Below are 16149 nucleotides of genomic sequence, written 5' to 3'. Positions count from 1 at the left end.
GGGGGCTGATGGTCCAGTTTCTACCTTGAATGGACTGGGTGGCTGGTAAGGAAAAGACTGAAGGAGGAGCAGGTAGACATGGGAACCAGAGATGACTTTTGAACATGTGAAGCGTGAGATGCCTGGGTGGTATCAGAGTGAAAAACATCAAGTCAATGACTAGATTTGCAGAACCCACGTGGGTTTGAGTTACAGAATCAATCCCTTTGAACTCTGGAGTTTTCTTTGCTCATTATTTTTGAAGTCCTCTGTTGGCTAACTCTAATATGAAAAGAAACAGTTAATCTATATACCGAAGAAGCTTTTTCACTGATTCTCCTTTGGTTACATGGTGCAACCCATAGTCAGCTCCCTGCCCTCTTACACACACCAAGTAACAAGTACCTCTATAGAGTTTGCCCTACCAGACATTGTTCTGAGTATTGACCATGTGTTAGCCTGCTTACCTCTCACAACTGCCCTGAGGGATAGCTATCATATTATCTTTACTTTCTTTCTTTTTTAATTTTCTTTATCTTCACTTTCCTAAATGAGGAAACTGATGCACAGAGAGATGAAGTAACTTGCCCAGTGTGAACAGGCCAGAGATGTTTAATCAGAATTTGAACCAAGTAATCTGGCTCCTGAGTCATGCCTTTAACCACCACACATTAAGCTTTGCTGCCTCTTCAAACGTCAGAAATGATATTCAAGGCTACTTTTAGTTCTCACCCTTCCACATTAAATACCCCTGCTCCTCGCTTGAGCTGGTTTCTAGATGTTCCCCTCCTTCATAAGCCTTATTTTCCTGCTCTTGAGCAACTAAAGTTTGCTGGCTTGGACCTTGCGTATGAATGAGTCTTCTCTTCTGGATGAAGGGCAGGAACCGGGTCCTGTGTTTATGCCTTCTGAATCCTTTAAAAAGCTGCCAAGAGTACGCACACAGAGCAAGCCCTCGTAGGCGGACAGGGCAGGCCAAGTAGGGATAATAGGCCTGCCCACATGGGTGACATGAGTCAGCTGGGAATATACTTTTATCTGTCACAACCTTAATTAAGGGAAAAGGTCTTATTTTGTAAAATACTGCACTTGTAGCTAGAAATGTCAACACAATGAATTGGCTAATTGTTCCCTCTTGCTGCAGATCTTCGCCAGCACGGTCTCTAGATCACGGCACTGAAGCTGGAAGGCAGCTTACCTGGTTGCACTCTATGACAGGACTGACCTATGTTATGGCACGGCTGCTGTGGGGCCAGGCCGCCTCTCACCAGGTTTTGGATCGTGCTCTGTCTCTTTGGGAGGATTTTTCAGGGACAGAGTCTCCCCAGTTCTCTCACCCTGTGGTTTTCCTTCCTATCCTGTTCCTTAGGGGCTGAGAAGTGTCAGAGAACAGCCACTGTCTGCTCCCTGCCAGGGGTTTGGGGACACTCCTTTTGGCTGCCACTGGGTCACTCCTCGCCCCGCCCCATGCCCCTCTGCAGATATTTCTAACTCATAAACCCCTGCATGCTTCCTCTGCCAACTGGCCTCTATCACTCCCATGGCTTACGTTCCTCCCCATCTCTCATTCGCTAATATCTCAAGACAAAACCTGTCTAGGAAGGGAGCCCAGAAGACACGTGTCACCTGGCCTGCACAGCAGCTCCATCCCTGCCCAGGAAATGGAGGCCTCAGGCAACTGAACTTACTGAAGACATTGGTCCTAAGGGTTACCCCTGGGAAGGGGCTAGGGAGTGGGGAGTGGGGAGTTGTGAAGGAGAGGCCGCCTTTTCACTAGGTCCCTTTTTGTATCACATCTTCTTCAAATATAAATATTTAGATTTTCAGCAATAATCTAACTCTCCTAGCTCTGTTTCCAAGTGCATTAAATAACCTTCAGATAATAGTCTGGCTCTTCACACAAGGTTTTCTATAGAGAGAAAAATAGGCTGACCTGCAAGCGTGCATGTTCGTGTCCTTGTAGGAGGAATTTTTCTCTTAACTCATTAATAAACAGGTGTTCTGATTTATACACCAGTTCATGAATCTGTTTCTCCCATGTCTTTTCTGAGCCTGATCTGCTCTGGGTCCAGGAATCCCTTGGTTTGTGAAGCTGAGGACCAGACCCGGAGAGGGGGACCCTGGTGGGGCCCTGCCCATCCACAAGGTACTGCAGCATGGCCAGCAGCCTTCCTCTGGTCTTGGAAAGCAGCTTTCCTTCCTATGACAGGCTAAGGTTGCAACAGTAGTAGCAACAGCTCCCATATTCTGGGTCCCCAAGAGAAGGAAGGCCAACCGGATCCCTGATTGGCTGTAGAATGACCGAGTGAGAGGAGAGAGTCACGCATTCCCAGCCCGGGCTTCCTGAAGAAGGAATGTCAGCCATCAAATGGAAAACCAATTGAGAAATCTAAGGGCTACCGAGACTGGATCTGAAGCCCCCAACCTGCTTTATGATGAGGTGCTCCTCATCTGATGCATGTTTGTGGTCGAGGAGTAGAGGAAGAAAAGGGAAGAGATGTTATGAAAAAGAGGAAAAGAAGGATGACTAAGAAGGGGCAGGCAGGTTTCCACCAAGAAAGAAAATTCAGCCCGCCAACCATAAAGAATGAAATGGCAACAGCCACTGCCACCTTGGAGGAGTTGCTTAACCTCTGCTGCCTCTGTTTCCTTTTGTGGAAAATGAGGATAATGACAGCATCGACCTCAAATGGTTGTTCCACTGATTCAACAGGGTCATAGATGTAAAGCACTTTGCCTGGCTAAGCTCCACGTTCCCTGTCCCGACCCCGACTCCGCAACAACAAGCACTGACACAGCCGAACATAGACAGCTCTTGGCCATTGAAAACACATTTCAAATACTTCAGAGCCACCTGAGGAGAGACCTGGCCAGAAGTCACAGTCTCTGGAAGGACCAGATCTGAGTCTCTGGTGGACCTCCTTCCAAATTAGGAGACAGTGACAGCGACAAGGAGAGACTTGAACAATCACCTGGTCTAATACCTTTTATATTTGTATACCATGAATGAGCCAAACGAGATTAAGATACAATGAGAAAAAAATGAATTACTTTAAAAATAGCATATTTGTAAAATTATTCAGTAAAGTTCTATAGGACTAAGCCCTCTAATTCCTAGCAAGCAACCACTTCTCCAAATCCAGACCTCTCATTTCAAATCACTAGTCCTCTCTGCCAAGGTTTGAACCCTGCTATGTCACATAGCCTTGCAAGTAAGTCTTGTTTAAAGCCTGTGACCCTAGTGCACAGACCAGGGCAGGGAGTAGGTGATGGTAAACTCCACCTGCTGCACCCCCATTCCCCATCCATTGTCATTCTACAGGGATGGGAAGTCTCCTGCCTAGACAGGTGAACTGGGTAGAAGCAGAGGAACTGCTGAAAGCCATCGCACTAGAGCCACACTACTCAATATGGCAGCCACTAGACACGTGTGGCTACTGAGCACTTGAAATGGCCTGTGTCCTAATTGAAGTGTGCTCTAAATGTGAAGTGCTCACCAGATTTTGAAGGCTTAGTATAAAAGAAGCATAAAATATCTCATTAATTGTTTTCTGGCAGGGTATGGTGGCTCATGCCTGTAATCCCAGCACTTTGGGAGGCTGAGGCAGGCAGATCACTTCAGGTCAGGAGTTCGAGACCAGCTTGACCAACATGGTAAAACCCTGTCTCTGCCAAAAATACAAAAAAAAAAAAAAAATTAGCTAGGCATTATGGCACACACCTATAATCCCAGCTACTTGGGAGGCTGAGGCAGGAGAATCCCTTGAACCCAGGAGGCAGAGGTTGCAGTGAGCTGAGATCACACCACTGCACTCCAGCCTGGGTGACAGAGCAAGACTCCATCTCAAAAAATAGTAAATAAGTAAATAAATAAATAAAATTCAAGCCTTTAAAAAATAATAATCTATTCCTTTCATGTTGAAATAATAATACTTTGAATATACCGGGTTAAATAAAATACATCATTCAAATTAATGTTACCTATTCTTTTTACTTTTTAAAATGTAGCTACTTCCAAATGTAAAACACATATGTGGCTCCAATTTGTGGCTTGCATGGTATTTCTGTTAGACAGCCCTACTCTAGAATCAGCCTTCTGTGTTCCTTCTGCTTCGCCATTACCCCTACTGTCCTCATGGTTTCTCCTTACTCTTCACAGGAGCGAGCAGCGACACCAGGGCAAGCTAACTAGCTATTCCTGGTCCTTTGTAACCCTGGAAAAGGAGAGAATAAACTAAAATCAAAATCTTTTGGTGGGTGGTTTCATTCCCCCCTCCCAATGATCACAGCAATTTCTGAATGTAATACAATGCATGAAAGATTTAACGGGCTTCAGTTTACTCACCAATAAAAATGAAGACATTTGGCTAAATAATCTCACAGGCTCACAAAATTTAAAAGCTAAGAGACTTTAGGATTACCTGGCCCCGTGGTTTTCAACCCAATATAAAACACACTTTTTATAACAAACATTTTATAGTACTCTACTAATCCGGTATAAAATCCATAGATCATACTACCTGCCCATGTTTTTAAATTAATATAACGTGAAAACTATAATACAAAGAAGAAATGAAAATAGCTTACATAAAATGTTGTATATTTCAGTATGTGGATACTCTGCTTGATTGCTCTAAAGAACAAGGGAGGCTCAGATTCTTGGACCTGTAGAATAACCACGAATGTGATATCACAATGCAGACAGATATAGGTGTGTTGCTTAGTGACTCAAACATCATTAGTGTTTGCTATAATTTGATTTTCTGGAGATTATTAATAACTCTTGGTAAAGTTCTGAGCAAAATAAAGTACAATCTTACCTCTACTTATACATACTCCTGGAAAATTCAGTGCATATTTTCAGACATGAAAAATACTATATGTTTACATAGAAAACATAGTTGGATTCCTTGAATGTCTGGCAGGACATGAAAATCAGGCCGGATATGGCCAGGTGCTTGCTTTGTGGGATTGCCCAGAGCATTGTTTAGCAGTTCTGTGCCCGCCCATCCAATGTCACCAGCACCCCATCCCCAATCATTGTGACATCTAAAGAGCTACCCTCACAGATTGCTACCAGCACCCGAGGGGGTGATTTCAACCTCTGTAGAGAATCTCTTTCAAACACTGCATAATTTGAGCAAAATGTGGGGCACAGATATTAGATCTAGGAATGGTAATGTTTTTTTAAGAAAACATTGTACATACACATGATCACGTAGGTTTCACAATTTATGTGGCTGGTTTCATACATCCCTGTTGGCTCTGTTACACTTCCAGTTATGAAAATGACTTGTCTTCTGAGATGCTTTGCTTGTGTCCTTACTTGACAAAGGAGGCCTGGAGGCTCAGAGAGTTGGTGGCAGACGAAGCTGGAGAACACAGGCTTCGTGACTGCCAGTTCCGTGCTCTCAGGCTTGCTTCCTCTGGCACTCTCCAAAGTTTGGAGGACATCACGGCAGCAGTTGTGCCAGTTGCAACACTTCTGACTCTGACTGCGGTGTTTACTCTCAGAGCCTCGGCCTTTGCTGCTTACATAGGATTCTAGGATTCGTGATGGAGGCAGATTAAATATTTAGATCCCTCGAACAAGTTAAATTACAATTGGGCTGGATTCCCACTGAGTAATCCCACTTGAACCTTGTGTACTCTGGGGGGAACATGAACTTTACTCGTTTCATTCAAAACTCGCATGAACAGAGAGTGAAGCTGGCTCCTCTCCATCTCCCCCGCCCCCACAAAAAAAACTGCTTATCTCGGAATGAAAAATCCATTCAGTTCCTTGGAGGATTCGCTTTGCCTTGCCCCATAGCAGACACAGTGTGCGTATTCAGCGGGAACAATTTACTCATGCCAAGAAACTAGATCCTGTTTGAATGACAGTAGTTATGGGACAACAATATGTCTACAGCCCACACCAAAGCATGGCTTGTACTTTATGGCTGGCACTGCCCCAGCAGAGAATCGGAAGGCAGCTGAGAAACCTCTCATGGCCACTGGACTCTGACAACCATCTCTACTGCCCTCACTTGCCCTTAACTGCCTATACCCCTTAATTTGGGCTTTTGGTCTAGGAGCAATATCCTTTGGCTCCAAGTCAATTTCTGTCCTGTGGCTCTCTCGGTAGCTGGGGGAAAGGGTGATTCTGGCTGGCCCTGGACTCTTAACTGTTCTCAGAGTCCCCAGGAACATCTTTTTTTCTTCTTTCTTTCTTTTTTTAAAAGCCTATAGACTCTTTCTGTTTCCTCGGCAGCTCTAAGCTCATCCTCCCCCCTCTCCTAGCTCAGTTCCACACCCCCACTCAGGACAGGGGTGCCTTAATGTCCACAGAACCCAGGTCAAGCCCATGTCATGCCAGCAGGTGTCCCTTGTTGCTGGGACTTGGACCATTGAGGCCCTCTGGGCTTTGAGATAATTTGTCATCTACACTGATACACGAGCCAGGGAACTCAACCTAAAATAGTTACAGGTGGGACAGAAGAAACAAACGAAACTGGGCATCAAGATTTCTCCAACTGACACACATAATGTGAATGTGAGAGAAAGCATAGGAGAAAAGATCCGTAAAGGAAGAAGAAAAGGTCATGGAAAGAGAAAGGAAGTTTCTGTCCCAACTTTCCCTGATTACTTGATTCTGTGTGTCTGAAGTGAGCCAAGAAAAGCTGCCAAGAAAGAAGTTGTGGAAGATAAGGACACAAAAGCAACATTTAGTTTTCAGTGCTTTGTAAAAGCCCAAAGACTATTGTATGTTCTTGACAACTGCATTACCATGTTAGATTTCAGTTTTTTTGAATTTGGATGTTTTGGGAGTTTTTACATGGCTAGATTCTTAGCATCTAGTGATAAAAGGAAAGGGACTCTGACAATGCAATTTCCAGTTACAAAATAGGTGTTAGTTCTTATTTAATTATACCATCGCTTCTGCTCTATCAGCTATTGGCAAAGTTTTCTGTGCATTGTCCTAATGCTTTGTGATACAATTCTTTTATGATATAACACATGTCACTTAAATTTATATTTCCTGCCTTTTCTTCCCACACTAATTTGAACCACACAAAAAATTGATATGAAAGATGAGAAACTTCATGCAGGACAAATAAGGATATTCTATTGGAGCAATTCTCCATTAAAGTTAGCATTTTACATAACAATACAGGATATGACAAAATCAACTCAAGATGCAGTATATTGTGATTGCATTATAACTAACCAAGTCCAGACCTAAATTTTATACCAATTGTAAATCATGGTGAGAAAAATAAAACTTATGACTGAGCCAGAGTTTGCTTTCCTTGGATTTGGCAACAAACTATTACTAACTTTGCACAAGATAGGCCACAGGGGAGGAAATACTACATTTCTTTGAAACAATCCCTGGTTATAAAGGGTAGCTAATTCTCATTTAGTAACCAGCTGGATTTTTAAATAATAATACCACCTTTAATGAAAATTGATACATCTAGCCTCAACAGAAACTATGTCTAAATGACATTCCTGGAACTTAGAATATACTTTTTTTTTTTTTTGGTATTTTTTTAGTAGAAATGGGGTTTTGCCAAGTTGGCCAGGCTGGTCTTGAACTCCTGACCTCAGGTGATCCACCTACCTCGGCCTCCCAAAGTGCTAGGATTATGAATTTTTTTTGAAGTCCACTATTTATTTATGCCAGTTAGTTGGTTAGTTTATATACATTGCCTTGTTTAAGCTTTTTAGAAGACTTATTAACTAAAGTCCATAGTTGACATTAGGGTTCCTTCTCTGTGTACAACACAAAGAAGGGTTTTGTCAAATACACAATGTCATGTGTCCATCATTACAGTATGTTCTCTAGTATCATTCTATGACTGATATAGTAATACAGTATTCTAGACACTATAGAACAGTTTCACTGCCCTAAAAGTCCCCTATGCTTCATCAACTCATCCCTTACTCCCTTCCCTGAATGCTTGGCAATCACTGATGTTTTTTACTCTTGCTATAGTTTTGCCTTTTCCAGATGTCACACAGTATACCGCCTTTTGGACTGGCTTATTTCACTGATACATAGATGTCATATAGTTTTGCCTTTTCCGGATGTCATACAGTATACTGCCTTTTGGACTGGCTTCTTTCACTTATCAATATGTATTTAATGTTCCTCCATGTCTTTTCATGGCTTGATAGCTCATTTCTTTTATCACTGAATAAAAGATACAGATGGACGTACCACAGTTTATCCACTTAGTTACTGAAGGGCATCTTGGTTGCTTCCCAGTTTTGGCAATTATGAATAAAGCTGCTACAAACATTCGTGTGTGCAGGTTTTTGTGTGGACATAAGTTTTCAATTCCTTTGGGTAAATACCAAGGAGATGGATTGCTGGATCATATGGTAAGAGTATGTTTAGTTGTATAAGAAACTGCCAAACTGTCTCCCAAAGTGGCTGTACCATTTTGCCTTCTCATTGCTTCATCTTTTAGCAGCCTTTCAATGTATGTATTTTACCACCTGTTACTCGGATGAACAAACTGAGATTTCAAGAGATTAAATAACTTGCCCGAAGTCTCAAAGCAGAGTGAGGACTAATGCTGGGATTCAAATTTGGGTGGATCTGGCTTTAAAGCTAGTGATCGTCCTGCTACACTACACTGCATCACCAAGCAAACCCAGCACTGAGCCAGGGCAGAGTCCTTCAGTGGCACCAGTATAGGTGGCCAGCCTCTGCTCAATGTATTAACGTCCCCATCCAGAGTCTAAAGCCAAGCATCAGGGAAATGTCCTATCACACAGCCTTGAAACTTTACTTCTTCCCCTGAACCAGAGTCATTCTTCCTTTCCTTCTCTGCCCCAGTTCCGGCTGTAAGGCACTGTAAATCTGGCACAGAGCAAGCACTAGAAGTAGTCATGCCTCAGTGCAGCTCTAGCTGTAGGCAAAGACAGCCTGCTCTTATTAAACTTTGCATTATCATGCCATGAAACCACCCTCAGTAATGCAAACACTAACCCAAAGCCCCAGCATGAGGTTTCAGAAGTCAGGGCTTCTTTCAAAAAACTAGACCACCAGCAGCGGGCTGTTCCAGGAGGGGGGCTAAGGGAAAAAGTCACTGACATCCCCTTAAGCCAGAAACAACTAAAGATAACTTATCACAGGCTCATACCTATAAACTAAGAGACTTAGTCACTTGAAAATGCTTCCAGATTTTTAGCTCAAGACAAGGGAGTTTTGCATTGCATTTTCCAGGTGTGATCTGAATATTTCTCATTCTCAGTCTGGCATAAATCCAAATACACTTGTACCTCAGTTAACTGATTGTCACAATGTACAGCATAGGTTGAAAGACAGCCAGTGATAGTGCTGGGAGGGAAGGCCAGCTTGAGCCTACTGTTGGGGCTGGGTTTGAGGCTTAGCTCTAGCAATGACTTAGTAGGGCTTTGAGGCATGACATGGAGCCCATTTCACAATCTGGAGGCTGGGAGTAAAATTTACTATGTCATAATACACACATCAGCCATACTGTATTCTGCAAAGGGCCTAGTGAAATTCCCTATTCTTTTTTTTTTAGACTGAGTTTCACTATTGTTGCCCAGGCTGGAGTGCAATGGCGCAATCTTGGCTCACCGCAACCTCCGCTCCCGTTTTCAAGGGATTCTCCTGCCTCAGCCTCCTGAGTAGCCGAGATTACAGGCATGCGCCACCATGCCTGGCTAATTTTTTTGTATTTTTAGTAGAGACAGGGTTTCTCCATGTTGGTCAGGCTGGTCTCGAACTCCCGACCTCAGGTGATCTGCCTGCCTCGGCCTCCCAAAGTGTTGGGATTACAGGCGTGAGCCACCGCACCCAGCCAATATTCCCTATTCTTAAGTCAGATCGGTTCTTTCTCTTCCTCTCTTCTCTCGTCAGCAATTCCAGCTACATTAGTCATGCCAGCTTTCAAACAGGGCACAGAAAGTCCTACTTCAAGTGAAAGTACAATTTGGTACAGCCTTGAGACACAGCTTAAGAAAAGGAGTGAGGCTTGTTTTCAGGGTTAATATGGTCTGGTTAATTTAGAGAGTGTACTTAACAGCAATTTGGACAAGCCTAGAAGCACAGCCCTTGCTGATGGTAAATTCTTTAAAAGGTTTGTACAACTTTTCAGTTGTTGAGCAAGAAGGTTATATAAGACTAATTCTTCAGCTGCCACTTGTAGAAGTGGTTAGATTTCTATCAAGGAGAACACAAGTTGAGGGGAAGGGATGAGACTGTTGAATACGAAAAGAGGCTAAATTCGTGGAACAATTATGCTAAATTCGTGGAACTATTATGCCTATGTCTTTATCCACCAAGGGAGGGCTATGGATTTAGTTCACATTTTCATATATGTAGAAAAGGGAAACAAGAATAGTGTGTAAACCAGCTATGCCAAGATGCCCATTCATTCTATGTTCATTCAATTATAAAGAAAAGTCCTTACTGTGACTATGAGGCAGTAAAGAGGGTAAGGCCATACTGGCACACACTGGACCCTGGCGTCTAGGAAGCACAACCACTCAGGCACTGGGGAGGCATGGGCTTGGCATTCAAGACTCTATGTCATTATAGCATGACAGAAGGAAGGGATTTTGTGATCTAATGTGATCAGTCACTGCCATCCAATTCACATGAAAGAAAACGGAGACCAATGGATTTAAATGGTCTGCTCAAGGTCACACAGTTAATTTATGGCAAAGATGGGGCCAGAACCTCATATCTCTACCCCCAATCCAGGATTTCTTCCAGAACACCCATGTTCCTCAAACTGAGACAGAACTACTCTCAGAGCACAAGTATATGCACAGCAAAAGAATAAACCTGGTGTATTTTCCTGAAGAGTCCGTTTAAATGATAAACATTTTATATTAAAACACATACGAATATATTATGAATAGAAATCAAAATTCAGGCTGGGCACGGTGGCTCACACCTGCAATTCCAGCACTTTGGGAGAGCAAGGCAGGTGGATCACCTGAGGTCAGGAGTTTGAGACCAGCCTGGTCAACATGGTGAAACCCCATCTCCACTAAAAATACAAAATTAGCTGGGTGTGGTGGTGCATGCCCGTAATCCCAGCTACTCAGAAGGCTAAGACAGGAGTATCACTTGAACCTGGGAGAAGGAGGCTGAAGTGAGCCAAGATGGCACCATTGCACTCCAGCCTGAGCAACAAGAGTGAAACTCTGTCTCAAAAGAAAGAAAAAAAGAAGTCAAATTTCACAAAAATGTTTATAATAAAAAGAAGGCTTCACAAAGATTCTATGCTTGAGATGAGCCACTATGGTCTACTTTCCTCGACCTCGTAGGAACACGATCAGTCTGAGGAAGGCAGGGGATCTTCAGAGGTGACCTGGGCAAGCAATGCAGTACTCAGTGCAGGCAGCTACTCAACGGCACTGGCTCACTCAAGAGGTGACTGGAGACTGAAATGTATCAACTGAAGCCACAAAGAGCTGGACTGACAAGATGCATCGCAGAGCACTCCAAAATACTGTGACCTGACAATGTCTGCTAGTCTCATTGGCTTCCTTGAGAAACCAGGTGGGCACAGTGCTGCAGTAAAGGGGAGTTGGATGTTCTTCTCAGGGATAATAAAATGAGAACTGATATGGTGTTGCTATGTCTCTACCCAAATCTCACCTTGAGTTGTAATAATCCTCACATGTCAAGGGTGGGGCCAGGTGGAGATCACTGCATCATGGGGGCAGTTTCCCCTATACTGTTCTTATGGTAGTGAATAAGTCTCGCGAGATCTGATGGTTTTATAAATGGGAGTTCCCCTGCATAGGCTCTCCTTGCCTGCCAGCATTTAAAACATGACTTTGTTCCTCATTCGCCTTCTGCCATGGTTGTGAGGCCTCGCCAGCCATGTGGAACTGTGAGTCATTTAAACCTCTCCTTTATAAATTAGCCAGTCTCAGGTATGTCTTTATTAGAAGCATGAGAACAGGTTGTGTGAGGGAGAACTACAGCAAAAGCCTGAGCTCTCCCCTCGCACAGCTCCTTCTATACAGCTCACTCCTCCACCTCATTCAAGTCTTCACTCCCAGGACACCCACTGAATGGGGCCCTCCCCACCCACCCTAATTAAAATCACACACTACCCCCAGACTACCTCTCTTCCTTAGCCTGCTCTATACCTTTTTTTTTTTTTTTGCATAACACTTACCATCTTCTAACATACCAGGTAATTTACTTACTTACAATGCTTATTATCTGTCAGCCCCCCTTCTCACTCAGTTAGAATGTAAGCTCCCCGACCTGTTTTCCAACGTAATCCAAGTACCTAAACAGTGCTTAGCACATAGCAGGCACCCAATAAATACTTGCCAACTGATGGATGTACTCACTGGTTTTTATGCAGATGGCTTTAGGTCTCAGCTTAGCTGCTACTTCCTTTGAGAAGCCACTTCTGACCAGCCAAGCTGGAGGTGCCATTCCGGTCATGTCACTCAGGTGATCTGCATCATAGCATTTATCTCTACCTCTTATAGAGTCTCAGAGATTTGCTTATTTCCTCTGTCTCTCTACCTCCTTGATCCCCAACTTTACAAATGTGGAACTTTGTCTTGATTACCAGGGTGTCTCTGGTACCTAGGACAGTGCCTGGCACATGGTAGATAATAAATGTCTTTGGGCATCAGCTGGAGGGCTGGCTGCCTGGTTCTTGATCCAGCAGCTTGAGAGAATTAAGGGGGCTGAGGTATGAGTAATCTGAGCTTGCTACTTTGGGGGAAGCTCCTCCACCTCTTCTGTTGGAGGTAACTGCCTGCACCTAGAATGAGCCTCGGTGCACCCTCCACATACCTGACATGGGTAGCCTTCATATTCTCTCGTTCAGTCTGCCTTGTCCATCCCTCTGTGCTCCTATGAAAAGGTATTTATTGAGTCCATGATCTATTCCAGCAGTCTTCAAATGGACTTCCCAAAGGTACTAGAGCAGGGGTAGTTTCATAAAAATGGGTTTCTACATCCTCAGTTTCCGTATGTACTAATTTCTGAAACTGCCTGAGAGCCTTTGGGCATCAACAATATTCTTTCTCCCACTCTACAAAAGAAAGTCACACCACTCATATCTCAAATCTTAATATGGTGTGCTGCCCTAAATGATTCCAAATACTGGTTAGGGGAAGCCTTGGCGCTTTCTTTCTCTCCCTGTCCTGCAAACAAGTCTGTAAGAGTAGGGTTGGCCAGTCCTGGGTAGTTCTGAGTAGCTGGGATTACAGTCCTGGGTAGTTCTGAAATCATCAGATCTTTTAAGATGTGCTGGATAAAGTCTACATATAAGCTTTTTATTGATTTCCTTCTGATTTAACATGTTATTCAATAAGGTCATTAAAACCTAGTTTATCAAATCATGTCACAAAATATTTATTCCACACACAATCAGTCTTTACCTTATGAAATATGTAATGTCTTCTACTCATTTTTAAAATGAAGGAAACGTTTAGATGTCAAATTTAAAAAGTGAGATGGTACATAGTTTTTAAAACATTCTTTCAATGGTATATAGCAAAAAAAGTTTGAAGACCACTGATGTGCAGATGAGAAGCTTAAGTGGGTAGAGAACACTTTGTTAGTGTTCAAGCTACCAGAAGAACAAAGACCACATGCTCAGTCCTCCTCTTTTTTTTTTTTTTTTTTTGAGACAGACTCTCACTCTGTTGCCCAGGCCAGAGTACAGTGGCACAATCTCGGCTCACTGCAACCTCTGCCTCTTGGGTTCAAGTGATTCTCCTGCCTCAGCCTCCTGAGCAGCTGGAACTACAGGCATGCACCACCATGCCCAGCTAATTTTTTGTATTTTTAGTAGAGACAGGTTTCACCATATTGGACAGGCTGGTCTTGAACTTCTGACCTTGTGATCCACCCAGCTTAGCCTCCCAAAGTGCTGGGATTACAGGTGTGACCCATTGCACCCGGCCACTTCTCTTGTTTTTTAAAAAGGCCAACTACACCTGGCTGATGGCAACGGACATTTTTAGCCACTGAAAGAAAACAGGTATACCTGTTAAATTTCCTGAGGCAAAGAAACATTTTGAAATACCTAACCTGCTCATTACCAGCCTGCTGCCACTGCCAACGTCTAAAGACATAGCAACTCACACACATGTTGTTCTTCTTTCCTTCAACAGGCCTGAGAAATTACTGCCCCCTTCAGGGAGTTGCTGTACTTGGCCCAGCCAAGCATCTCTGGGTAATTTCAGAAGGAAATGAGGTCTATGCTGCATTATGATAATCCATGCCCTCCTTCTTTCCCTCTGACAGACATGTCATCACCAAGGCATTTGCTACACATTGTTCCATGGCCGACAAGCAGGCTGCTGTGTGGGGTACAAGGTCTGGGCACTAAGCAGTGGGATACGTTTTTAATGTCCTAATTTCACGTAACAAATGTGAATTTCCAGCAGTCTTGCTAATACATATTTCTTCGGGCAACTTGTTGGGGAAGGAGAAGGAGGGTTTCCTAGTTAGCTGTTTATTTTTATTTTTATTTATTTATTTATATACACAAAACACTGTGTTCTTTTTCACTGAACAGCTCGATGTACTGGGCAGGGAAAAAGGGCAGTTGAGCAAACAGGCTCTGAGGACTGGCTCAAAAAAATAAAAAGAAAAATTGAGTATACAGTAATGTCAAATCTTTTATATAAATTTATTAAAATAATTCATTCAAATTTCTAAAATATAAATAAATGAATTAGACTGTATATACCCTTTCAAAGTAATTTCTATACTTCTAATGATTTTCCATTTATTCTTACTTTAGAGTTGTATCACATATATATTAAGAAAAAAAGACTCAGAAATATATATTTTCTCAGTGTAAGGCTGAAATTTGTATTACAGGATTTCCACGTAGAGTAAGAGAGAGAAACTTCAATGGGTATGTAGAAAGGCAACATGATTTGGTCTTCAGAATTGCTTTATAACCACAGCAAGGAAATAACTGTGGCTTTAAGAATATTCAGTACACAAAGATAAGTGATGCCTAACTCCGAAATGACTTACTGAACTCATCACAGTCATTAAAACAAAAGAAACTCTAATGGATTCTGAGAAATCTTGAAAGCAGTAGCTATTATACTCGGCTTACTCATCATCCTTAACTACCATTTATAACTTCTCACCACCTTTGTATAGCAGGTATTATTAATCATCTGTCAAGAGTTCTGGGAAGTTAAGGATCAGGGAGGGTAATGCAAGGTCAGACACTGAGTCCATGGGCAAACTGGGATGAGGTCTGAATCGAGGAGTCTTTCATCCAATGTTGGATTCTGAATTAAGTGTTTACATCCTTTCCTCCTCCCTCTCACCCCTACCCACTGCCTGGCCATGAGGTTTTATTTTCCAACTGTTTTGCTTGGTGTAAATTGGAAGGACTCTAATGGAGAGATGAAACAGCCACATTTCAGCAGTAGAGGAGGGGTGGTGATTTAGGAGGAAACAAAATCTTAATGGTGTCACTAGTCAAGGGCCTGACCACAGTGTTCGGCAGCTCATTCTGATGAGTATACCGTAACTCCAGCAGATACCCTGGGCTACATTTCATTGTTCTCCTGAGACTTGGGGACTTCTTTAGTTCCATCTAAATCTCTCATAGTCTGGGTATGTCAGCACTTACCGGAGCATCTGGATGAAAACTGAAAATTTCCCCTCAGATGTAGCTGGTATATACGTAGTTACACAATTCCAAAATCCAGATATTTGAAATCATACATGCAACTGACTAAATGTGTACATTTTCCCTTCAATGTCAGGCATCACTGCAATAGCCTGGATATATTTAAGCTACCAAGGAACATCCTCATTGACATCACTCTTGCCAAAATGCATTAAACACCCAAGTTTCCAGATAAGGATGATAGGCATTAAGAACCTACAAATGTGCCTGCTCTACAGATATATGTATTTTTTTTTTCATTTAAATGTTTTGTATGGGATGGTATATTAGTTTTCTACTGCTGCCATGACAAATGGCCACAAATGTTAATGACTTCAAACAGTACAAATGTACTATTTTAACAGTTCTGAGGGTCAGAAGCCTGACCTGGGTCTCACCGAGTTAAAAATCAAGGTATCTGTATGGCTGTGCTCCCTTCTGGAGGCTCTAAGGGGATTGCATTGCCTTGTTTATTCCAGCTTCTAGAGACTGTATTCCTTGGCTCCAAGGCCTT

General features: G+C 42.8%; 1 protein-coding gene across 10 annotated transcripts in view; it reads right to left on the bottom strand.

Moving 5' to 3' along the window:
- The window catches only part of CRADD (CASP2 and RIPK1 domain containing adaptor with death domain), a 179556-nt gene that overhangs the window by 31122 nt on the left and 132285 nt on the right, over positions 1 to 16149 (bottom strand). Inside the window, exons 3-4 of one of the 10 annotated variants that reach the window (XR_003720453.2) lie at positions 4567 to 4644; positions 4130 to 4193 (exon numbers count right to left, since the gene is read on the bottom strand). The gene's annotated coding sequence lies outside the window, so the exon portion shown is untranslated. 10 annotated transcript variants of the gene reach the window in all.

This window comes from Macaca mulatta, chromosome 11 (assembly GCF_049350105.2).
Source record: "Macaca mulatta isolate MMU2019108-1 chromosome 11, T2T-MMU8v2.0, whole genome shotgun sequence".
NCBI classification, from domain to species: domain Eukaryota; kingdom Metazoa; phylum Chordata; class Mammalia; order Primates; family Cercopithecidae; genus Macaca; species Macaca mulatta.
The sequence above is the reverse complement of the archived record's forward strand: the minus strand, read 5'-3'. Positions and strand labels throughout refer to the sequence as shown.